The sequence below is a fragment of the Lepidochelys kempii genome, chromosome 14, assembly GCF_965140265.1.
Source record: "Lepidochelys kempii isolate rLepKem1 chromosome 14, rLepKem1.hap2, whole genome shotgun sequence".
In the NCBI taxonomy this organism is placed as follows: domain Eukaryota; kingdom Metazoa; phylum Chordata; order Testudines; family Cheloniidae; genus Lepidochelys; species Lepidochelys kempii.
Window position 1 is genome coordinate 1,678,966 of NC_133269.1, and position 26,288 is coordinate 1,705,253.

The window sequence follows — 26,288 nt, forward strand, 5'->3', positions numbered from 1 at the left end:
GTAAGCCTGGTCTGGCCTCCCACAGGCTGCTCAGGCACCCGAAAAGCACTGCCAAGCCAGACGAGTCACACAGACAAATGTGCCGCACATACGGATATTGTATAATGGAGGTACAGCATACAAACAGGCATGCTGCATACCCTGGTATGGCTTGGCTATTTAAATTACTTATGGCCCTCCTCACTACAGCATCCACAGGCCTCCCTGGACAATATATGAACCCTATCCACAGAACCACACAGGGCGTGTACAGGGATCTCCATAAAGAGTATTGTTCAGGGATGCTACACGCTCCAGGACAGCACAGCTCCACCCCCTGTTCTAGTACACTGCACAGACAAGCATGCAGCATACTGAGGTCTGCCCAAGGTCTGCCATGGACTTGTGCTTTCCCAAAGGGCCCATCCTCTCAGGGAACACCTAGCCATTTGTTTCACCCCAGATTCAGTATGTGAAACCCTTCTTAGTGCTCTGCCCAATCAGGTCCTTCAGGCCAACACCAAGCCTGCTGCCTTCCCTTCCTCTCTCATGCAAGAGCAGCATGTCACTGACCTGCGGGCTTGGAAAACTCCAATATGTTTACGTGACAGCTGTCCATCTAAATACTTTTAAAGCAGAGGTTCCATGTGAGTGACTCCCTCTCCCCACTCTTCCAGAAACACAAAGAGCCCATTACATTAATAATGTTCGGTAGGAAAGACAACTGAGGGACAGGAAAGCCTCAGGCTCCTGTGAGCAGCAGCTGCCAATCAGTATCACCCTGAATCATGTGTGCACTGGGTGTTAACCCAGGCCCGCAGGCCCAAGGATGATTGGGAAGGCTGCTCTTTCGTGCACTGTACTCAAGTAAGCAAAGCCATGCCAGCGCTCCATCTGATCCTCATTTCCTTCCCCCTTCCTCCACCAGGTAGAGCTTTTGTCTCTTACCTTCCAATGCCCCTATACACCAACAAAGGGACACAGCCCTCGGCTAAGGAGACGGTCAGAGCAGGTCTGATGGGTTGGGTAGGGAGTCTCAGGCTGAAGGCACCTGCAGGCCCTAGCCAGGCTGCTGGCACTACCTTAGAACAATGCGCTCTCACAGCTATGGGACACACAAAGATTTGCCTGGGAGGGAAGTAGAGCTTCAGCTGACAACAGCTGCAGTGTCTTTTGCTCAGCTTTGATCCTGCTACGGGGGGCATGGGCAGGACTTTGAACCTTTGGGACAGCTGATCAACTCTCACCCCACTTCACAAGGGAATAGAGCTAGCTGAGGGCATGTGTCTGTCTAGGCACTCAGCTTACCCCAGAAAGCAAAGCAGGGCATGGGAGAGGGGTGGGGGTGGGAGGGAGTCAGTCATGGCAATGGCAGTGGGAGCTATGATTTATTTATTAAAAGCAAAAATTAGATATCCCAAGAGAGAAAGAGAGGAGACTTAGGGTTATCCGGGCAAAACGATGGGGCCATGTGTTTTGAATTGGCAACTGTTCCAAGACCAGGAAGTAGGGGCCACCAATGCACACCCCCGAGAGAGAATGGACCATGTGTCATTCTGGCTTCATCCTCTTAGAAGCTGGAGAATTGTTGTTTCCCCTTATTTAAAGGGCACTGATCTAACCCCTGGGGTTTGAACAAAGCAGGAATTTATTTACTTAACCTAAATTCACTGTATTTTCTACCTGATCAAAATAGGACTCTCCCTGCTTGGGTGCCAGAACCCTCAGTGAGGTCTAAAGCAAGTGAAAGGACCCAGCTTCATCTTAATGACTGCACTGTTTATAAAACCCCACCAGGCTGCACTTCCTCCCCATGCTACCAGCTTCAGCACCTGCTGCTTCTGACACATGCAGCAGAGTTTTTCCCAGAAGCCATGGGAGACAACTGGGGAAGTTGTTCACACCAGCATCACAGTCTCTTTACACAGTACCATGCGGGAGCTGGTGCTTTATACACCTGCAGGAGCATAACATCTCTGCCCCAAAGAGATTACAGTGTGGACTAGCCAGACACAGCAGGGCAAGCTGACCATGCCAGAGGAGAGACTGGCATTTGAAGGCTAAGTGGCAGACGGGGGCATCATACAAAGGGGTTTAAAGAAGTGAGGTAGGGCACTTGAAATTCAACACAAGGCCCTACGTGCTTAGGTGGGACTTCAGTGGTGCCTAGGCCTTGTTCTGGCCCTTTGCACAGGGGCATGTCGCCCCAGTAAACATGAGGGAGGGAGGAGTATGGGCTGGGAGTGAGACACACCTCCAAGTAGGTAGAGGCAGAATCCAGTTTTGTGCTTGTCCCTAGCACTTTGTTCTGCCAAGCCCTGTTCTGGGCGAGGCCTGACCTTCCATGTCCCTGCACCATCCTGCCCACCCTGCTGCCTTTCCATTATTTTAATATTACTGCTCACGTTTTCCCTCCATTGAAGCCAGGGCTGCCAAGGTAGAAATTTTGCCTGATGAAGTGTCCCAGTGGCTGTGAAACGGGAGCCGGGCATGATAGATTGCAGGAATAAAGCTGAGAGAAGGAAGAGACAGGCAATCGGCAGGGACTGTCTGTAAATCTTGGTTCTGATGGGGCCGGAGATGAGCTGGTTAGTTTATGGGTGGGTGGGGGAAGCAGCAGAGAGGATAAGCTGATAATAATAATGATGCCTGGTTTCTGATCCTGCCCGGCAGCTGGTGCAGGATCCTGGCTGGCAGAGAGAGAGATTTCAGAGTAACAGCCGTGTTGGTCTGTATTCGCAAAAAGAAAAGGAGTACTTGTGGCACCTTAGAGACTAACCAATTTATTTGAGCATGAGCTTTCGTGAGCTACAGCTCACTTCATCGGATGCATACCGTGGAAACTGCAGCAGACTTTATATATACACAGAGAATATGAAACAATACCTCCTCCCACCCCACTGTCCTGCTGGTAATTGCTTATCTAAAGTGATCATCAGGTTGGGCCATTTCCAGCACAAATCCAGGTTTTCTCACCCTCCACCCCCCCACACAAATTCACTCTCCTGCTGGTGATAGCCCATCCAAAGTGACAACTCTTTACACAATGTGCATGATAATCAAGTTGGACCATTTCCTGCACAAATCCAGGTTCTCTCACCCCCTCACCCCCCTCCCAAAAACCACACACACATACTCACTATCCTGCTGGTAATAGCTCATCCAAAGTGACCATTCTCCCTACAATGTGCATGATAATTAAGGTGGGCCATTTCCAGCACAAATCCAGGTTTTCTCACATCCCCCCCACCCCCATACACACACAAACTCACTCTCCTGCTGGTAATAGCTCATCCAAACTGACCACTCTCCAAGTTTAAATCCAAGTTAAACCAGAGCATCGGGGGGGGGGGGTAGGAAAAAACAAGAGGAAATAGGCTACCTTGCATAATGACTTAGCCACTCCCAGTCTCTATTTAAGCCTAAATTAATAGTATCCAATTTGCAAATGAATTCCAATTCAGCAGTTTCTCGCTGGAGTCTGGATTTGAAGTTTTTTTGTTTTAAGATAGCGACCTTCATGTCTGTGATCGCGTGACCAGAGAGATTGAAGTGTTCTCCGACTGGTTTATGAATGTTATAATTCTTGACATCTGATTTGTGTCCATTTATTCTTTTACGTAGAGACTGTCCAGTTTGACCAATGTACATGGCAGAGGGGCATTGCTGGCACATGATGGCATATATCACATTGGTGGATGTGCAGGTGAACGAGCCTCTGATAGTGTGGCTGATGTTATTAGGCCCTGTGATGGTGTCCCCTGAATAGATATGTGGGCACAATTGGCAACGGGCTTTGTTGCAAGGATAAGTTCCTGGGTTAGTGGTTCTGTTGTGTGGTATGTGGTTGTTGGTGAGTATTTGCTTCAGGTTGCGGGGCTGTCTGTAGGCAAGGACTGGCCTGTCTCCCAAGATTTGTGAGAGTGTTGGGTCATCCTTTAGGATAGGTTGTAGATCCTTAATAATGCGTTGGAGGGGTTTTAGTTGGGGGCTGAAGGTGACGGCTAGTGGCGTTCTGTTATTTTCTTTGTTAGGCCTGTCCTGTAGTAGGTAACTTCTGGGAACTCTTCTGGCTCTATCAATCTGTTTCTTTACTTCTGCAGGTGGGTATTGTAGTTGTAAGAAAGCTTGACAGAGATCTTGTAGGTGTTTGTCTCTGTCTGAGGGGTTGGAGCAAATGCGGTTGTATCGCAGAGCTTGGCTGTAGACGATGGATCGTGTGGTGTGGTCAGAGTGAAAGCTGGAGGCATGCAGGTAGGAATAGCGGTCAGTAGGTTTCCGGTATAGGGTGGTGTTTATGTGACCATTTATTTATTAGACCATTGTAGTGTCCAGGAAGTGGATCTCTTGTGTGGACTGGACCAGGCTGAGGTTGGTGGTGGGATGGAAATTGTTGAAATCATGGTGGAATTCCTCAAGGGCTTCTTTTCCATGGGTCCAGATGATGAAGATGTCATCAATATAGCCCAAGTAGAGTAGGGGCTTTAGGGGACGAGAGCTGAGGAAGCATTGTTCTAAATCAGCCATAAAAATGTTGGCATACTGTGGGGCCATGCGGGTACCCATAGCAGTGCCGCAGATCTGAAGGTATACATTGTCCCCAAATGTGAAATAGTTATGGGTAAGGACAAAGTCACAAAGTTCAGCCACCAGGTTAGCCGTGACATTATCGGGGATAGTGTTCCTAATGGCTTGTAGTCCATCTTTGTGTGGAATGTTGGTGTAGAGGGCTTCTACATCCATAGTGGCCAGGATGGTGTTATCAGGAAGATCACCGATGGATTGAAGTTTCCTCAAGAAGTCAGTGGTGTCTCGAAGGTAGCTGGGAGTGCTGGTAGCGTAGGGCCTGAGGAGGGAGTCTACATAGCCAGACAATCCTGCTGTCAGAGTGCCAATGCCTGAGATGATGGGGCGCCCAGGATTTCCAGGTTTATGGATCTTGGGTAGTAGATAGAATATCCCAGGTCGGGGTTCCAGGGGTGTGTCTGTGCGGATTTGATCTTGTGCTTTTTCAGGAAGTTTCTTGAGCAAATGCTGTAGTTGCTTTTGGTAACTCTCAGTGGGATCATAGGGTAATGGCTTGTAGAAACTCGTGTTGGAGAGCTGCCGAGCAGCCTCTTGTTCATATTCCGACCTATTCATGATGACAACTGCACCTCCTTTGTCAGCCTTTTTGATTATGATGTCAGAGTTGTTTCTGAGGCTGTGGATGGCATTGCGTTCCGCATGGCTGAGGTTATGGGGCAAGTGATGCTGCTTTTCCACAATTTCAGCCCGTGCACGTCGGCGGAAGCACTCTATGTAGAAGTCCAGAGAGAGAGAGTGGAAGTATGCGAATGCACCACTGATTTTTAATGAAAGCAGGTAACAGACTGAACATCTAACACACCAGGTTTCTCCTCCCTTTTTTCCTGGGCTCGCCCCTTTGTCCCCAACCTGCTCCGCCTTCTCCAATTGGCATAGAGCGGGAGTGATCTTACAGCAGTGCAGCTGCATGGGTACAGCTGTGCTTCCATAAGGTGTCTGGAGTAGACATGACCTAAGTGGCTATTCACCCTCCCCCATATACACAGCAGAACTATATTTCTTTCTCCACACAGACATGACCTGCTGCTCTGCTCCTGGGTGGTGGGACTCTTCCCTCTCTGCATGTCCCCGGAGAATGGGAATATAATTGCCTTCCCATGCACATATGTGCATGCATAGCGTCCAACAACTCGGTCCCCGTTCACGCTTTCCCTCATGGTAGAAAGCACACAATACAAGCTGAGTGAGATGCTCTGCCCCTGAAACAAGCATTTCCTCTTGGACAGCCTAGCGCTGTCTTGTATCTTCAGGAATTTAGACCTACATGGGAACTACCCTTTTCTTTTGTATCAGACAGCCACACATTCTTGCACAGAGCACTCACCCTACACTCAAAACAAATTACTCAAAGATGGGGCTAAAGCATGTCTCTCTCTCTCAGGCAGAGCACATCCTCAAACCCTGACAGACCAGAACCACTGCCCAGAGTAGTCTGCACAAACTGATCACTCCTGAAAGTGCTGGTGAAATGCCAGCCACGTGGCTCTCAGTGTTAACCCTACCCAGCCTGCATTCGCACTGGCAGGGGACATGGTCTAGTCTTTATAACAAAGGAATGGCAGTTAGGACTTCTGGGCCCATATTTCTGAAGGTATTTAGATGTTGCTGTGCTCAGCGTTGCAACAACTAACTGATTTTGGAGCCTAAATCTCATTTTCAAAAGGGATTTAAGCACTTAGGAACCAAAATCCTATTGACTGTTGATGGGATTTAGGCTATGTGCCTAAATCCCTTCTGAAAATGAGTTTTGGGCTCCTAAATCGGTTAGGCATTGCAACACCAAACACAGCAACTGTTAAATACTTTTTAAAACTGAGCCTTGGTTTCTACTCCCAGCTGAGTCACTAAATCTGTGCCTCTGTAAATGGAGCAACATTCCCTACCTCAGAGGGAAGCTGGTGTGGCGTAATTCACAGCTATTACAGTGCTTTGAGAGCTTACCCACTATTGGATCTAAGTGCTGGCCTGAAATCGAAGGGGCTCTACAAGGGAAAATTGTCATTACTGTTTATACCTTTGCCAGTGCTGCCTGCATGCCTACACCGCTACTGAATGCAAGGCCAGGGCACTGGGCTGAGGACAGCCAGTCAGACCAGGGGCAGGCCAAGAGCCTGGGGTCAGGGTTAGTCCAACACTTTCAGGGTTAAGTATCAGAGGGGTAGCCATGTTAGTCTGGATCTGTAAAAGCGGCAAAGTGGCACCTTATAGACTAACACTTTCAGGGTTATCATAGAATCATAGAATATCAGGGTTGGAAGGGACCTCAGGAGGTCATCTAGTCCAACCCCCTGCTCAAAGCAGGACCAATCCCCAATTAAATCATCCCAGCCAGGGCTTTGTCAAGCCTGACTTTAAAAACTTCTAAGGAAGGAGATTCTACCACCTCCCTAGGTAACGCATTCCAGTGTTTCACCACTCTCCTAGTGAAAAAGTTTTTCCTAATATCCAGCCTAAACCTCCCCCACTGCAACTTGAGACCATTACTCCTTGTCCTGTCCTCTTCTACCACTGAGAATAGTCTAGAACCATCCTCTCTGGAACCACCTCTCAGGTAGTTGAAAGCAGCTATCAAATCCCCCCTCATTCTTCTCTTCTGCAGACTAAACAATCCCAGTTCCCTCAGCCTCTCCTCATAAGTCATGTGTTCCAGACCCCTAATCATTTTTGTTGCCTTTCACTGGACTCTCTCCAATTTATCCACAATTTATGGATAAATAAATTCTTTATTGTTTTATTCCTCCTGAATTCACTGCTGCAAGTTAGCCTGCATATCCACTAGCCACGTGCAATATGCAAACACTGCCCCTTTCTTCCCACAGCTTGCATGATGTCAAAGGAATACAGCCAGGATCAAAATGGACCAGCTGCCAGGTATCATGGCAGAAAGAGGCAAGGTGAATCAGGGTGGGAGCTGGAGCAGCCTCTGCAAAGTGATAACTGTGGCAGCAATAGGAATTTGTCAGGCACTTCTCTCCCTGCTGTCAGGATGCCAGGTAAAGGTGTCCTGCTCTGTTATGAAGATTGAATGCCAGCTGGTGTGGCCTTATTATTACACGTTAGCAACTACACTAGTGAGTTGCATAAGACACAGGTCTGTGGATGAGATTAAATGCAGGGACCTGAGACAGGTAGGGGCGCGCGTGCGTGAGTGTGTGTGTGTGAGTGTGTGTGTAAAAGGATGGAGGGAGAGGCAGCAATAGAAAAATGAGGGGATGACCAGACTGCCTGAAGGAAAGCTCAGTGTACGTGTGCGAGCGCACATGCACACTCGCCTCCCCTACTGATATGTCAGAATGATTAAATGCAGAATGCAGGCACCATAATGGTTTCATCAACTTCGCTACTTTTTATGAGAAATTTGTTCCAATCCCTTCACTCTCCCTGGCTGCTGTCATTTTAACAGATGCCAAACCAGAAGGAATAATAATCATGATAAGAAAACTTTGAACCACAGCAAGTGACTTCCCAGAGAGGTGGACGGGGGATCCGAAAAAACATTTTTGCAGGCAGCTCAAGAACTACCTGGAGATAATGTAGGGGCTTCTCTGCTGAAATGTTCCAGCCCAACATTCAGTGTTGCAATGAGACACTCCCCCACAACCGAATTCCAGGTGTAGTTTAGTGCTCACAACACTGAAGGACACATTGCTGTGGTGAGAACCCCATAGCTCCTATCCTGCCCCCCAACCCATCCTGGAGCACTCTTCTGTTCCAGTCCCAGGCCCAATTTAGCTCTGTCAACATCTCTCAATCCTACCGTGCAGCAACCCTGCTATCCTAGTTCAGTCCCGCATGGCTTCTACTCTGCACCCCGCCACTCTGCTGCTGCCCCTCAGTCTGAACTTGTAGTTCCCTTTGCTATTCCATCCCTCAACACCCCACCAAACCTCTGGTGATGCCCTGTCAATCCTGACCTACAGCCCCGCTGCTATTCTAGCCCTGGGGTCCCCACACACAGCTCTGCCAATGCCCCTCCACCTCAACCCACCTGACATTGCAATCTTGAACTCCCACAACTCGCCCACCCACCTCAATTATGTCCTACACCCCTGTTTGACTCCTTCCAGCCACAGCTTTGCCACTTAACTTCAGTGCTTTCCTACTTAATCCCCTGTTGTTCCAGTCAAGAACAACTTGGAAGCAGTCTGGGTCAACTGGGACGGTTCTAGGATATGCACACAAGAGCTAAGGTCAGAACTAGCCAACTCATTTCACTCCTGTCAAGGTTTAAGCCCAAGACTTGAGCAGTGACAAACTAGATCATTAGTTCAATGTGCTCCATGGCACCGCCTCCTTCCTAGCACTGCTCCATTCATAGGTTTTCAGGCCAGAAGGCACCTTCCGCAGAACATAGGCCAGAGAATTCTACTTCCTGAACTCAATATGGATTTAAGTACACAGTAAAACATCATACATGCTAATGGTGACTAGGCAGTCTTCAGACAGCCCTGCCAGTTAGCAAGTGACAGCAGAAATCACCACCCAAAGGAAGGGCAGGCAGGCTAAATGTGAAATGTAGGCTCTGTCCGGGAGTGTTACAGCCACACTGCATGACCAGTTCCATGTCCTCCAAAAGAAAACACAGTAAACAGGCTGCATTCTGGCACCAGAACAGGGCAGATATCCACAGGAGGTGGGAACAAGCTGCTCAGATCAGTTTTTTACCTGGCTAGGGTTTAGAAACAGGCCATTATCCCCATGGAATGTATTTGTTTGGGAGTTTGGTCTCCTCCCAGAAATGTGACCCAGCCGTTGTTGGTGAATGAGGTGCTTAGACCTCATCAAAACAACCTTTCCAACCCAATTTCCTAAAAAAATAAAAAATGTTGGGGGTGGGGAAGGGAGGAGAATAAACAATTGATCCATCAGTTACAGTGGGACCTAATCCTCAAAGTAGCAGTCCCGCTACAGAGACTCTTTCCAATCGTTACTAGAGATCTATGTACCAAAGGGCCATCTTCCTGACAGGTCTTCACAACCAACATGAAAGGAATACAGGTCCCTTGGAGCCCAGGGAGTGAAAATGATGATCCCCATTATCCCAGAAATGCTCCTTTCCTTGGGGACACATTTTGATGGTGGTTCAAAATCCAGATTGATCTTGATCTGATATTGAAACTTTGTACAGTCAGGGAAAGATGTTGCCAGCTATTCATGTCTCAGAAAGGACTTGCTAAATCTGCCTCTTTCATGGGCCTTCAAACATTCACAGAGCTTCACTCCTCATGCCCAGCTATGCCCTGATGAAAGCTCCCAGACCCATAGCAAAGGACAGGAAGCATCTCATAGGCCTGAACTAACCCTGACATCTTCTTAGCCAGAGGGAAGGGAGAGATCTGGCTAACAAGCAAAAGCAGAAGTAGAAAGTTTTTGCTCCTCCCAGCTGCAGTGCAAAGCAGAAACAGATTAAGATGCATTGCTGGAAGAGGAGGCCCCCCCATGGGCCTCTTCTATTTACACATTTCATGCAGCATTTCACACCTCTGAATGAAGGCATCAAATAGCCTTCCAGGCTGCTCTGCACTTACTAACTTATCTGATCCATAGGCCAGTCTGCCTGTTGGGGTGGGGGTAAAAGAGAGCAGACAACTCAGTTCCACACACTGACACAGGTGGTGTCTCCTTTGAGGTCTGGGGGAAGAACTACAAGGAGAAGTGAGCCAGAGACTGCAGCCCATCAAAGCAGCAAAGCAGGGACCTTCACACATTCAGAGAACTTTGTAGAATTTTTACTGTACTGTGTCTCTGCCCTGTGATGATTGACTGCTCCAACCCTTGCCCTCCATTGCAGTCTCTTCACTTCAGATTCACTCCACACCTGTCCCCCTCATCTCTTCTCCCCTGCCCTGTCCACTACACCCACTCCCATTCCCTTCAGTGTTCCCCCCACCTTCACTTTTCTTTCCATTTAGCTGCTCTCCTTCTAACTCAACACATCCCAATACATACATTAAATTACATTAACACACCTTTTGGTGCTGCTACAGTGCTCCCTCCGTTACATGTCACATCCCTTCTCCCACCCTGTGTCTGGGCTATATAGACTGTAAGCTTCTTGGGAGAGGGACCATCTGCTACTCTGTGTTTGTACAAGGCCTAGTACAATGGGGTCCCATTCTTGGTTGGTCCTTACACACTACCGTAACGATCATCATCAAAAATACATTTGCAAACACACAACCAGTGTAGTACTGGGCATGTTTCCTCATCCATACACTGAGCGTGTGCCCACACCCCCAGGCAGGACAAGGATGTTAACTCAAACAGCTATTGCAAAGTTGCTGCCTTGATTTTTTTCCATCATGGGCCCTTTGGGAAAGGAGTAAATGAGAAGCCTCACCAATGTGACCATGGGACTCAAAAATCACTTTCCCAGCACGCTTAACAGGGTGGCACTCAGCAATGAAATGGGGCACCCACATGCCAAATACATTCGCATCCCCATCCCATACCAGATACCAGGTTTCAGTTGCGGCTGCACCTCCTGGAAGCAAGGCCATACCAAAGGCCCTGTTCCCATGCCTCCTCCCTTCCCTGAGACCATCCAGCACAGGCTCTCTCCCAAGCTGCTTCCTCCTCTACAGTTTGCAAACTTTGCATAATTGGCAATTAGCTGAGTATTCATCATTTAGTTAAATGTCAGGTTTCAGAGTAGCAGCCGTGTTAGTCTGTATTCGCAAAAAGAAAGGAGTACTTGTGGCACATTAGAGACTAACCAATTTATTTGAGCATAATCTTATGCATCCGATGAAGTGAGCTGTAGCTCACGAAAGCTTATGCTCAAAGAAATTGATTAGTCTCTAAGGTGCCACAAGTCCTCCTTTTCTTTTTAGTTAAATGTGACTACCTAGTTGCCTGTATTGCAGACACCCCAGCCTCTCTCCTACACCCCCCACGGGCGGTCACTCGGTGGGAAAGCATAGGGCTGGGGGCAGGAGGTACATCAATGACCATAAACCAACCCTGGAGAACTGCAGAGGTCAGTATAAACAGTGAATACTAAGACAAGAGCAGCAAGTGAGTGGAGTCAGGAGAAACCATGACAAAGAGGCAACGGAAGGTTTAAAGCCATAAATCAGTGCACACACTTGCCCTGTCCCTGACAGGCTGTTACCCTGCCATTATTTAGCAAGGTCAGCACACTTCCACCACACAGCAGAACCTCAAAGTTACAAACTGACCTGTCAACCACACCCCCCATTTGGAACCGGAAGTATGCAATCAGCAGCACAGCACAGTGCTGTGTTAAACATAAAACTACTAAAAAAAACAAAGGGAAAGTTTAAAAAAAGATTTGACAAGGTAAGGAAACCATTTCTGTGCTTATTTCATTTAAATTGAGATGGTTAAATGTAGCATTTTTCTTCTGCACAGTAAAGTTTCAGAGCTGTAATAAGTCAATGTTCAGCAGCCTGTAAACTTTTGAAATCACCATAATGTTTTGTTCAGAGTTACGTACAACCTCCATTCCCGAGGTATTCGTAACTCTGAGGTTCTACTGTACAACCAGCCTGCTCATTAATTAACCACTCATTAGGCTAATCACAGCTTTCTCATTTCCCACTGGGGGGCGAAGGGGGGCAGAGATGTCAGCACAGCAGAACGTCAGGCTCAAAACGCAACTGAAAGTCTGGGAGACAGGAAATTTCCTGTACCAACCCAACCACACAGGAGCAGTCGTGCCGACCCCTCCCAACGCCAGGCCTGGGTACTCCTACGCCTCTCCCGGCACTGCATAGTGGCAGGTAAAGGTGCAAATGCCTAGAGACAAAGGGACACAGAGGAAAATAGGCAAGGGCAAGGCAATGCGCTGATATGTTTCGAACAGAGAAAACCCAGAATCTGCTGTTCGGAAGTGGAACTAGTGAGCTGCTCACCTGAAATTCCCCAGCCCATTTGCTGTACTGTTCCCAAACACTCCTGCTGGTTTTTGTCTTCTACAAACTCTTTGGAAAAAATCTACAAAACCTGATGCAGCCTCCCCTGCCCTGTCCCCTTCTCCCGCGTCCCAGTCAGACACCTTCCTAGCTTGCCTCTTCTAACCCCAGTCACCTGCCCCAGGTTTCTTCCCCTCACAATACAAACATGCCTTGTGCACCTCTTGTGCACCCCACTCCACCAATTAGCATCCTATCTCAACTCACTGAGCCTGCAGTCTGCAACCACCTGTTCCCCAGTCTTCCCTACCTTCCACCCCAGCCTGTGTGTCTCACCCAGCTGTTAGGTCTCTTCTTTCAGATTGAAAGCTCTTTGGGGCGGGGACCGTCATTTACCATGTTGGAGTGGCACCCAGCACAATGGGGCACCTCAATACATGTCTAATAAATATTAACTTATGAGACAGGAACTGCGTCTTCTCTCTAACTCTGTACAGAACCAAGCACAATGGGGCCTAAGGCACAATCAGCTGTGCACACAACCACCAGGCAGGCAAGTGTGCGCACTCACACCTCAACATCACACCCAGACACACATGTATGGTAAGAGCATACACTGACAGGCCATTCAGAATTAGTTTTAGCTTCTGAATTGGCAAAGATAACCAATCAGTGTTTTACAAATCAATATTCTCAGACATCAAGGAATGTTTTCGGGGAGTGGCTTGCGTGGGGGTGATAGGTGGGAGAAGTGAGGGATGTGTCATTGTGCAGTGAGCATGCGGCCTGAAAAGGTGAAGGGAACAGAATGCCCTTCCCAGCTGCAAAGCCAAGTTGTCTCAGTCCTGATCACAGGGTAAGGACTAGAAGCCGTTGGGAGGAGAGGGTTGATGCCCACTGAGTGGCTAGCAGGATTGCATGGTCAGGGTTCGTGCTGACTTAGGCTTGATTTGCCACCATCCTGTACTTTGTGTGTTTACTTACCCCTGTGCAGAGTGAGTGTAAAGAAGTTACCAAACCAAAATAGTAGCATCTTACACCCATTTACCCCAGGAATAACCGACACTATCAGGCAGTTGAGATCCAAGCAGAAGGATTGCCCCTATGCTGGAGCTCATCTCAGTTCTGGATGACATGATATTTAAGGGCCAATATTTGCTGGAAACTAAATTTGAACATCTGGACAGCAAATAAGGAAAAAAATGCATTGGGAAGTTTGAGTTTAAATGTCTTCGCATGCTAATGCATACACCTCATTGCTGCCCGTGTGGGTAACAATCCCACAAAGAGCCCAAGGAGCCCTTCTCTGTGATCTCTGGCCCTAACATGCACGGGTGCATTTCTCAGCCTTATGCCCATAGGAGCAAGGGCAAGCTGCCCTAGACACTGGTACAGCTACCAGAAGGAACACCTGTTGTGAATAAAGGCTCTGGGAGCAGCTGCCATTCTGGCGCTTTGCTCCCAAGAGCCTTCGGGTTTAGTTTAGCCTGCTAGTGGGAGGACGGCAAGAGACTGCACTTAGCTCACTTCAAAAATAGATCAGACGCTCTGCCATGGAGCCATTTTATTACAGCCGCCTCAGGTGTTTGGCTGGTGACACCTGTGAGAAAACTTTTCTGCCTGTATTTGTAAAGCCGGTGTGGAGAAGAATGGAGAAGGATAGCACAACCACCATTTTTCAGGAGAGCATCTCTCTCAGACATCCCCTCACGTTTTGCCTGTAGCACCAGAGATCTCTATTTTATGGTTCTATAACGAGAAATGGTGAAAATCAACTTGTTCATGTATGTTAAGGACTCCTCATACAAGCTCCTTAGCTGGGCCCCATGCTCTGTGCCTGCTACTTCCCCTCCAGTTCTCTTTAGTACCTGCAGCCCTCACTACTGTGACCTCTCCAGGCCACTTTGCAGTTGGCTCTGTCCCTTACAGTTTGGGCACCACCCACCCACAGAGTTGGTGCTGAACTCCTACCAAAGGAACACACTTCAAAAAGACACCAAGCAAACAGCAGTGGGCAGAACGGCAAGACAAACCATGAAACAAAGTCCTGCTTATGCTTCACCTTGCAGCAAGTGCCTCAGCATGGATACAAAAGCAGCTCCACAGCCCACAGCCTGAGGACCAGTGCTAGAAGTGGAGTCTTCCATGGCTGCAAGAGGGTGTGGTGAGGAAGATGCGGTTACAGCTGTGCACAGGGTTAAAGGGCACTGAGTGCAGAGTGACAAGCCAGGGGCAAGGCGGCTCCATTTTTGTGCTCAAAGCTCCTGTTGCTGATGCCACCTCGTGTCACCCTCAAATGTCAAGCTGAGTGGTTTCTAGGGTTCCCCCAACTCTGCTGCAGACCACACGACTGGCTGGGCAGGGGAAGTCCTCCAAGGCTCGGGACATGCCTTCTATTTCATGGGGGAGGCAACGAGGGCTGGAGAGAACACACAAGAAAGGCTTCTTAAAAATGGGTTCTTGGTGTTTCTGGCAATCTGTTTATTTTGCTGTTATTTCCTATCTTTGAAATGCTAATCAGGGAAGCCCCACACTCCTGAAAGGGCTTTGGATATGGAGCCCCTTTTTTGAGGGTAGGGTGGGGGAGAAATGGGGAAGGCTCCTTAAAACCCTTGATCATCAGAGATAAAAAATACAGGGACATTTCATGTCATGAGGACAGTGGTTCCTTAGGCTGCAGGTGGGAAGGAAGAGTGGGTACAGAGCTCTAAACATTCCTGTGCCCAGAATTAAGATGGCTTTTTGCTGTATACAAACGCACCACTAGAGGGCATCACACACTTCACAGTCAAGATCCCTTTCCTCATCACCTCTGTCCCCCTTTCCCATGTCTGAGTCCCCCTGCACTGTAACCAAACTGATCAGGACGGGTCACTAGGACCTACCTGAGCCCAAAGGTGTGGGAGGGTCCGAGGGGCCAAAGAAGCGCTTCATGTGCTCAGATTCAGACCTAGAGATATGGCAGGAAGCAGAGGTATCACAACAGCAAACCTGATGGCCTTAACTGACAGAAAAGTGACGAGAAGGTACTCCATCTCTCACCACCACGTCAGAATAGCTGCTGATTGCTTCCCACTTTGTTCAGGTTCTTACACCACCACATCACTATGGAATCTGATCTTTTAATTGGACTTCTCTGCATACATGTAGTACCACACACCGTCACAGGCCACCACCCAATGGGGCTCCCCCTCCCAAACCTTCTAATATTTGAACTGATCCAGTCTGATGACCTAAGCCCTAGACCAATGGTTCTGAATTCACCAGAGTCACCAGATGGAGCTGCGGGTGCCCTGGGCCCCTCCGGTCCAGCTTGAAACCTCCAGCCAATAGCAATGCTATCCACAGAATGCAGTGTGCCCATCTTCCATGACCAGTCCATGCGCTTATCCTGTGGGAGGGCAGCTCAGCACCACCGATGCTGCGTGCGTCACACTGAAGGATGCTGCCGCGGGAAAAGCACCTTGAGATAGGATTTTATAGAATTCTCCAACTTGGCCCTGAATGTGGCAGCTGATTTATTGTACCACATTCACCCTCCTTTCCCCCTCCCCACATCCCAACGTGCAGTCGTGCCTCAAAGGGGGCGGGGGATTACTAGACCAGTTTCCAGCTCCACCAGAACTTAAGTAGTAATCAGCGTGGGGGTCACCTTTCTCTGGGCGAGGCTCCTCTCACTCGGCTCCTGCTGTCATGAATACTGGATACATACTTAGAAAAACAGAAAGACAGCTCAAGATTGGCGTATTGATTGGGGACAGCACCAGCTAAATGGGAGGCTCAGCTCTGTCTAGATGGGGGTTCAACAGCACCGTCTGACTGTTGAACAGAAAAAACAATTGATTGGTGTCCAAAGACTCTTGGTGGGCTGCATGGGGAAGGAAAGCAGAAAGAATTAGTAAGAGAACAAGAAACAGAGCCTGAATCCATATGCAGGACATGCCACTAGAAAATCGCTGCTACTCACCTTCCCCTCACTCCCTGTTCATCAAGCCATTTTCTCCCTGCTGCCTCAGTGCTGACTGAGTTTGCAGCATGGTCACCAAATCTGTTTTGTCAGGTTGTGAAAATATCTGAGGAGGAAGCTGATCTCCCACTGCTGTTCCCCTCGCCAGGTGGGAGGGAAGGGCTGTAGAAGGCCTGGGAAATGCTGCCTCTGTCTCTCCCCCTTTACCTGGTTGCCCTGCTCACCCCAGGGAGGTGCCATTACAACAGCTGGGAGGGTCAGATCAAGGCTCTCACCTTTTTCAAGGGCCCAACCAGGCAAGGTTCTTTCTGCTGCGAAGGACCTTGGACTTGTGGGGATCACTGTAACTAGAGGAGGAGATGGAAATTCCAAAGCAGCTTCCTAGGGGCTGCTGGGGTGCAAAGGGCTGTTTGAGCCCGTCACTAGGAAACCTGCCCTTAAGCTCTACAGGAAGAATCCAATAAATGGGCCCTGGGGGCCAAGGCAGAAGTCATTGGCTACAAGGCCTTGCACAATGTCCCAACAACCTCATTAAGATGAGTCACTCCCACTCCAAAATCACAGCACACTAATGTGACTGGATTTGTCTTGGTCATAGGTCACAAGCTTAAGTGACAGACAGCCTTTGCGCTAGGAGACATGCGGTCACGAATCCACAGGGTTGGTGCCACGCCCCCAGCTTTGGAACAGTCTCTTGGAGGACCCCGACAGTGTGTCAGCCCCTTCCTTCAGGCAGGCCATGCAGCCGCATTGCCTCCTGAGACTGAACCTCTGGCTTCAGCCCTCCTTTTTCACACTGAGTTCCATTCAGCAATTCCCACTGAGCTAGACACCTGCTTAGAGACTTGGGTACTTTCAGCATTAATGCACCTCACCAGTTATTCACAGTGACACTCAAGCAGTGTTTTCAAAACAGTCAGGTTTATTAGTCACCTGCCACACAGTTCCGGACATCTTCAGGTTAGCACAGAGAAATGAAGGTTACAGCAAAGTCCATTCTGGTCAGCCCAGAGCACAGCCAAGCTGCAGGGAACTCCATTTTAAGTCTCTGGCCAGGACTAGTTTCAGAGGAACAGCCGTGTTAGTCTGTATTCGCAAAAAGAAAAGGAGTACTTGTGGCACCTTAGAGACTAACCAATTTATTTGAGCATGAGCTTTCGTGAGCTACAGCTCACTTCATCAGATGTTTACCGTGGAAACTGCAGCAGACTTTATATACACACAGAAATCATGAAACAATACCTCCTCCCACCCCACTGTCCTGCTGGTAATAGCTTATCTAAAGTGATCAACAGGTGGGCCATTTCCAGCACAAATCCAGGACTAGACTACAAAATGATGTCGACCTAACTCATGTCAGCATACACCTACCACAGTTATTAAATCGCTTGTGTGCGCACCCTTGGCTCCTGTGTCAGCTGTGCGCATTCTCACCAAGGGCACTTGTATCAATTGTACTGCCAGTCCGGGGCATCGTGGGACAGCTCTCGGATGCCAGTAACAGCCAACGGAAGCAATGCATGTCTATACTGACACTGCGTTGACCTAACTACATTAACTGTTACTCTATGCTGCTTGGGGAGGTGGTGTTACTAAATCAGCATGGAGAGGGACAGAGCTGAATTTAAGTGAAGACGCTTCCACAGCTAGATCGATGCAAGGCAGCCAAGGTTGACCTAACGGTGTAGTGTAGACCAGACCTGTCTCTCTTTCTGTCTGAACTCCTTAGTCAGTTCCCAGCTGATAGAGCAACCAGCTTCCTCCAGAAGCCAACACCTATCACCCCCACCTCACACCTCAGTCTATTATTCTCAAAGTGGGGCCTTTCTTTGCTCAGCTTCCCTGCTGAGAGGTGGGGAAATCCATGAGTCATTACAGCATGCATTGTCTCTCTGGGTTGATTTCAACTAGTTCCTTAATGACTTTTCATTCTACCCTGACAAGAAGGTGACACACATATATGTCTCTCCAAGTCTGCCCTGAGAGCAAGCTTAATCTGTTTTCCCCCACTGGGTAGGCATGCAACATATGGCGGAAACAGACGCATACACATAGGGGCATAAACATTTTTTTTAACATTCCCATTTCAACACATAGGACCTAATCACATCAGCCACACTATCAGATGCTCGTTCACCTGCACATCTACCAATGTGATATATGCCATCATGTGCCAGCAATGCTCCTCTGCCAGGTACATTGGGCAAACTGGACAGTCTCTACGTAAAAGAATAAATGGACATAAATCAGATGTCAAGAATTATAACATTCACAAACCAGTCGGAGAACACTTCAATCTCTCTGGTCACTCGATCTCTGACCTAAAAGTCGCTATATTACAGCAAAAAGACTTAAAAAACAGACTCCAACGAGAGACTGCTGAATTGGAATTAATTTGCAAACTGGATACAATTAACTCAGGCTTGAACAGAGACTGGGAGTGGATGAGTCATTACACAAAGTAAAACTATTTCTCCATGTTTATTTCCCCCCCCCAACTGTTCCTCAGACATTCTTTGCAAAAAGAAAAGGAGTACTTGTGGCACCTTAGAGACTACTCACGAAAGCTCATGCTCAAATAAATTGGTTAGTCTCTAAGGTGCCACAAGTCCTCCTTTTCTTTTTGCAAAGACAGACTAACACGGCTGTTACTCTGAAATCAGACATTCTTGTTAACTGCTGGAAATGGCCCACCTTGATTATCACTACAAAAGGTTTTCTCTCCCCCCCCCCGCCCCCCGTCCTGCTGGTAATAGCTCATCTTAAGTGATCACTCTCCTTACAGTGTGTATGATAACACCCATTGTTTCACGTTCTGTGTGTATATAAATCTCCTCACTGTATTTTCCACTGAATGCATCCGATGAAGTGAGCTGTAGCTCACAAAAGCTTATGCTCAAATAAATTGGTTAGTCTCTAAGATGCCACAAGTACTCCTTTTCTTTTCAACACACATGCCTACATCACAAAACCTGCCTACAGTATAAACTGAGTGCCTCATGGCAGAGACCACCCCTCTTTGAATATCTAAATACTGCACATCATGGATGCTACCAGGGACAAATAATTCACACAGAGGCAGAATTTGCTCAAGAGATTCCTCAGGACTGGGAGAGCAGGTGGGGGGGCCTGCATGCCAGGACTCGGGCACACTGACAGAGCTGGCCGGGGGGGGAGAGGTTGCCAGGACTAGAACAGAAGAGGGGGCTGCCTCAAAAGAGGAAAACCATTGTTAAACCAGCTTCCAGCTCCCCCAGGATTCAGGAATTTCTCTGTGTTTGGGCTCCCCTTTTCCCAGACAGAGAGAAGAGCATGGGCAGAGCCAGGAGAACCAGCCCACATTGTACCTGCCTCTAGCAAGGGCTCTTGATGTTTTGCTTTCACATGCACCACAACTGACTCACACTTTTAAAAGTAAAATTGGGGGGGGACGGGGACAGAAAAAATGCCTTCGTACCAAGCATCAGAGAAAGTGGGGGAGCCCCACGGGGAAGAGGAAAGTGCTTTCTATGTAATTCACCTTTTGTCATTTAATCACACCCCCGTGATGTCAGCAGCAAGGATCCATTGAATTGCTGGGTCACAGGCTTGTATGCTGGGAAATCTAGGGAATGCATGCTTGTTTGCTCCCCCTCACTAAACGCTAACCTGAGTCAGAAAACTTTCCCTCCCTGATCTGTTCTGCCCTGCCAAGGATAGGAGATTTCCTCTCCTCTGAAGGAGCTTATGAAGCAGTGGGAAAATGCCAGAGTTTCTTTTTAGAGAAATGTTAATGATGCCCAGAGAAGAGCTAATTATGTGTCACGGACAAAATTTTGTGCCAGTCTCATACCACTACATGATCAAAGTCCCATGGCAGGGCAGCTATGTCTCATTTGGTCTGTGCGTATAAGTCTGGGGAGCAGGTGGCAGGAGTACGTGTGTCTCCTTTTACTACAGCATCGTAACTGGAGTTACGATAGGTCAGGCATAGGTGTCAGAGGGTATGAGTGGGCACAGGTATTTAACTAGGTTACTTAGCAATTCACTGACTACATCCATCCAAGAGCTCCAGGGATGAATTTCCCCCATAACACTGGGAAAACCTCAACAGCTTCAACATGCTTTTACCAGCCTGACAAATTCCCAGCTCTTAAATGTTTGGTGATCAAACTCCTTAGAGCTGCATGGACCAACAGGGAGCACAGCAACTGTCAAGGGATTAGATCAATGATTCATCTAGCATCCAAGGCCAATACCAGATGTTTAGAGGAGGGTGTAAGACCCTATAATGGGCAATTATGCAACTACATACTGACAGAACTCTTCCCAAACTTCCGCCTTATCCTCAGGCAGTTAGTGATTGCCTTTTGTCCTGAAGCAGGATGGTAAATATCACAGGCTCATTTTATTCTAGTCAGACTAGGGACCGAATGGCTAGGCAGCAGTTCTGCGGAAAAGGACCTAGGGGTGACAGTGGACGAGAAGCTGGATATGAGTCAACAGTGTGCCCTTGTTGCCAAGAAGGCCAATGGCATTTTGGGATGTAGAAGTAGGGGCATAGCCAGCAGATCAAGGGACGTGATCGTTTGCCTCTATTCTACATTGGTGAGGCCTCATCTGGAGTACTGTGTCCAGTTTTGGGCCCCGCACTACAAGAAGGATGTGGAAAAATTGGAGAGAGTCCAGCGAAGGTCAACAAAAATGATTAGGGGTCTGGAACACATGACTTATGAGGAGAGGCTGAGGGAACTGGGATTGTTTAGTTTGCAGAAGAGAAGAATGAGGGGGGATTTGATAGCTGCTTTCAACTACCTCAGAGGTGGTTCCAAAGAGGATGGTTCTAGACTATTCTCAGTGGTAGAAGAGGACAGGACAAGGAGTAATGGTCTCAAGTTGCAGTGGGGGAGGTTTAGGCTGGATATTAGGAAAAACTTTTTCACTAGGAGGGTGGTGAAACACTGGAATGTGTTACCTAGGGAGGTGGTAGAATCTCCTTCCTTAGAAGTTTTTAAGGTCAGACTTGACAAAGCCCTGGCTGGGATGATTTAATTGGGGATGGGTCCTGCTTTGAGCAGGGGGTTGGACTAGATGACCTCCTGAGGTCCCTTCCAACCCTGATATTCTATGATTCTATGAATATAACTGTGGATATTGTGATCATCCATATAAATAGCTCATCCTTTTTGAAATCCCATTAAGCTCTTTGCTTCAATAGTATCTTGTGGCATCAAGTTCCACAGACTAATTATGCTATAAAAACCATTGCTTCATCCCAGTTTAAATGTGTTGCTTTTCAATTTCACTGTTCTTCTATTATGACAGATGACAATCAGGAGCCCTCAGCTGGCCCGCTCTTATTTCCGGTAGATACTCTGAAATGAGTTGAGTAAAATTGAACGCAGTGCACTTGCCAACCGTAGAAGGGGGCTGAGGTGCTAGGCAGACACCTTGTTTTAATAAGATGGGAGAACAGAGGGAAAGTGCAAGTTAATCTGTCCCTCGTGACTACCAATGGGACACCATGCACCGCTGGCCAGGGCAGACAGCTCCAAGGAGCATGTAGCCCATGCACATTGTGCAAGTCACACTACACTAGTGGTTCTCAACCTGCAGGCCACTTGCAGCCCACTCAGCACACAGCTGCAGCCATTGTGACATCCACAGGGCCACAGAGGTAGTACTGCATGCAGACCACAATGGTAAATAGGTTGAGAACCACTGCACTACACAAACACACAGGCCTACAACTCTTGTACAGGCACTGGGTCAGCAGACAAGAGGGATTTACCAGAAGGTGGCGAGAGTTCAAAGGGGGGAATGCGGAGTCTCCCATTTACCCAAAGTTATTTCCTCATCCTCGTTGTGCATTGAAACTGTATGGTGATGACAACGCACCAAAAGCCACCTTCCCCCTCCTAGACGTGAGAACCTGCCACCACAAGCTGGTGCTCTGTATTCCATTCAGATCGCTCTTCGTTAGCTCGGCACAGAAATCGGAGCTGCTACTCAGACAGAAAGCCTCCATCCCATAATAAACAGCATGAACTATTTATAAACCTGAAAATGTCTTTATTATTATTATTTTTCCCCCAGAAAAATCTTACACAATACTCTTAACTACACCCCACCAAGGACTCGCAGGTCTGCAGCGCTGGTATCGCTTCCTCAGGCAGTGCCCAGTGGAACAGATGGCAGTGTGGGCGTTAGGTACCAGCCTCCTGGCAATATGAACATCTGTTACCGTTAGAAAATGCTAATTGCCGTCAATCAGGACAGCACCTACCCACATTTACATGCAAGCACAAAAAAATTACGCCTAAATTTCTCTGAGCACAACACTCACTGCATGCTAAGTAACTGGAGCAACTCAGACGCTGCAAGCCAGCCTGTTATGAGTGGCTACAGTTCAGATGTACCACGCCCAGGCTGGACTTACCCAGCTTACCCAGTGCAATGCAAATGGCTTGAGAGCTAGAAAGGAATGGTAGTCTCTTGCTCCCCTTTCCTCCTTCTGTATTTCTGGGATTTGAAATCACAACACCAACTGGCCCCACTCTTTAATTTCCAGTGCAAGCAGGAGCCATGTCTCTTTAAATTTCAGCATCCGGTGCACATCAGAGGAACGAATCCTGCTAAAATGCAGATTGAGGGAAGATACTAAAGCTTCTCTACAAGCTCTTCAGGATAACTGGGTATTCCTCTGTTGTCTGATTAAAACCCCCCTCTGCAGCTTCCCTCCCACCTGGCAATGGGCAGGGGCACATTCCTATTAGAATTTACACCCCCTCGTGCCAATTTGGTCCATGAACTCTAAGACGTTTATTGTTGGTGTGGTTCTCTCCCTCCCCACACCAACTCCTTTTGGTTAAAAAATCAGATTTTTCCAACACGACTCTGCAACACAAGTTCAAGCTACCTCAGAAGCGCTCTATTGCCTACTGCCAAGGGGTCCCAGGGAATAATGTCTAGTATGCCATATCTTTGAGTGCAAGATCTTTGGGGCAGGGACCATTTCATATTCTATGTTCAATAGAGAGTCAAGCACATTGTTGGCACTCAGATAATAATGGCCCTAGATATTTTTATGCAACTCAATCCTGACCTTTGGCAACCCCTGCTTTTCCAGGCTTATTAGATCTCCAAACACCTTCGGCTAATCCTCCATAGTCCTTCCCTGCAGTACCTCTTGCTATTGTAAAGCAGAGTGTCCTCAGCAGAGGCTGACAAAAACTCTCCAAAGCCTCTAAAAAGGGGGGCACTTGTACTAATGGGTTTGGGTCAACGGTGTATAACATCGAGATGATCTATTTCATTTGAGAGTTATTGGAATATAGAGCACCCACCCCTAGTCCTGCTCCTTCTACATTATCCACAATATAGGAACAAGGAGACTCAGCAAAATGTTACTATATCTCCAGAGAGCACACATAAGAACATAATGGCCCACTGGGTCAGAGCAAAGGTCCATCCAGCCCAGTGTCCTGTCTTCTAACAGTGGCCAGTGCCAGGTGCCCCAGAGGGAATGAACAGAACAGAATCCATCCCCTGTTGCCCATTCCCAGCTTCTGGCAAAGCATATCAAAGAACAAAAATGGCACCAACATGATTTATCAGCTCTGTCCCCAGAAGTTATATTAAGGGTCATATCTGACCTAATACTCTGTAATGTGGGAGGGGCCTTAGCTCTGCTAGCAGGGTGGGAACCCCACAGAGAACTGCAGCTGAACTCTTGCTGGCTCACTGGAGCAGGTGTGGCACATCGGACTCCATCAGGAACATAAGGAGGTGGAAGTAGTCCTTTGGCCAAAGGAGCTAGGATTTGAGGCAGACAGCTTCTCAGGGAAGGAACCCAAGGCACAGCCACACCTAAGGAAAAGGCTTATGCAAGGCAAGGGGGCAGATTTTAGGTGTTTGCTTGGAAGTAGCTTTCTGCAAGCCAGATCTCAGGAAGGGTAATGCTTGGAGTGTACAGTAAGTGTGCAGCATTCATCTGGAGCTGAAAGGGGACCCCACCACCTTAAAATATGAAATAGCAGCATCCTCTGCATTTGCCTAGGACAGGGTATCAGCTATCAATCTGTGATCAAACCCATGCTCTAGTCTGGAATACTCCACCACCACCACCACCTTTGAGCAGCACCGGCTGATCCCAGACTTAGCGTGCTCTTGCGCAGGCAGACATGTGTATGTTCCGGAGTGAAGTTAGTTAGTTCAGTCCACTTGTACCATTTGGTGAGCACACTTGGTTGTGGAAACCACACAGGCCCCAATTTACCTGGTGTCACTAACTCCAGCCCAAGGGATCAACAATTCAGTAAAAAAAAAAATCCAGCTCCCCCATGAGGCCTATAAGGGGATGTCTACACAGCAGAGAAAAACCCCACAGCTGGCCCAGGCCAGCTGACTTGGGCTTGTGGGGCTGTTTCATTGCTATGTAGACTTCTGGGCTTGGTCTGGAGGCCGGGCTCTGGGACCCTCCCACCTCACAGGGTAGACAGACCCTTAGGCACAGGAGTCAGCCCTGCCTCTGAGTTTTTGTAAACTCGTCAGGGCAGGGACTTGTTATCGTGCACTTTGCACAGTGCCAAATACCTTTCCCGATGCGAAACAAGCGTCACTCGATAGTCACAGCATTAGCTTTTTGAAGACATCATAAACAAGTTACTTTGAAAGTTATCGGTGTTAAAATAGCTCATCTGGTAAGAAATTTACAAGTTAAAGCATCAGCAATCCCCTTCACACCATTACTGGGTGACCATGGAACTATAACCCACCTGTCAGCACTGGCTCCTGCTCCCAGTCCATGGGATCTCTCACCCCAAAGAGCAGAGGAGCTCTGGGTCTCCCTGGCAAAACAGATCCATGCTGCACAAGTCTTACAGCGCACGCCTACTGCTGAGGAAACACGGTCTCTCCCTTGAGCCTTTGCGCAACCAGGGCCTCACCTGCTACCGCACCGTGCCCGCATCGCCACCCACCACACCCCCTAATTTCCAGCAGGAAAACCATGTGAAGCAGCTTCCACTCCCCATGCGGGGTTCAAGGGCTTACATGTCAGACCTCAGTGACTCCTGTTCTCTTGCCCCGCCCCTGGGATAACTGGTGAAACGGCGCGTGCCGAGTTCACACTGCTGTCCGAGTACGCCGGGCAGAGCGAGATGTGGCCCCTTCTCTCCCGACACTGCGGAGGCTGCAGAGATCCCCCTCTCTCTCTTCACCTGCATTTCCAGGAGCAAATCCCTCCACTTCTGGGGCAAAGAATCGCTCCTGTCGCCACGGGGTTGTGGAAGGGGGTGCAAGGGGACCCTCCCCGCAGGTGCTGAGGGGGCCGAAGGAGAATACCACTCTCTCTTCCAGCAGGCTCTAGACCCCTCCCCATCCATTTCCTGGAGGCCGGGGCTCTCTCTGCCCCCTGCTCATGGGCCCGCTGGTTCGCCCTGGCTTCCCCCACGCATCTGCCCTTGTCTCTGACGCTACCCCTCCCCCAAACTGGGCCAGGGCTGAGGCTCCCCTCCCCCCCCGCTCTGACCAACTGCCACTTCCAACTGCCACGGAACCTTCAGGTGCCAACGTTCCACCTGCCGCAGTGCTGCTCCCGAGCTGATCCAGGAGAGGGGCGAGGAAGGGGGCTTAACACGCGTATCTGCTCCCAAGCCATCACTGCTCCCTGCATCCTTCTGCTCTCGTCACGCCACTGGAACTCCCTAGCCAGCCTTGCGCGCCGCACAGGAGAGAAGTGCCTTCACAATGAGCCCCCCGGCTCAGAGGGGTGGGTTATCAGGACAGCGGGGCACCATCTCACTCGAGCCGTTGCACGTCCCTGGCAGGATGCTGGCGCTGTACAAGTGGGAGGTGATAGTAACCCTCACAGCCCTATATGGCACTGGGAATTCATG

The 26,288-nt window shown here is 48.7% G+C and overlaps 1 protein-coding gene across 9 annotated transcripts in view; it reads right to left on the reverse strand.

Annotated features, from left to right (window-relative positions):
- The window catches only part of RBFOX3 (RNA binding fox-1 homolog 3), a 358,296-nt gene that overhangs the window by 226,110 nt on the left and 105,898 nt on the right, over nt 1-26,288 (reverse strand). The gene's annotated exons all lie outside the window — the stretch shown is intronic.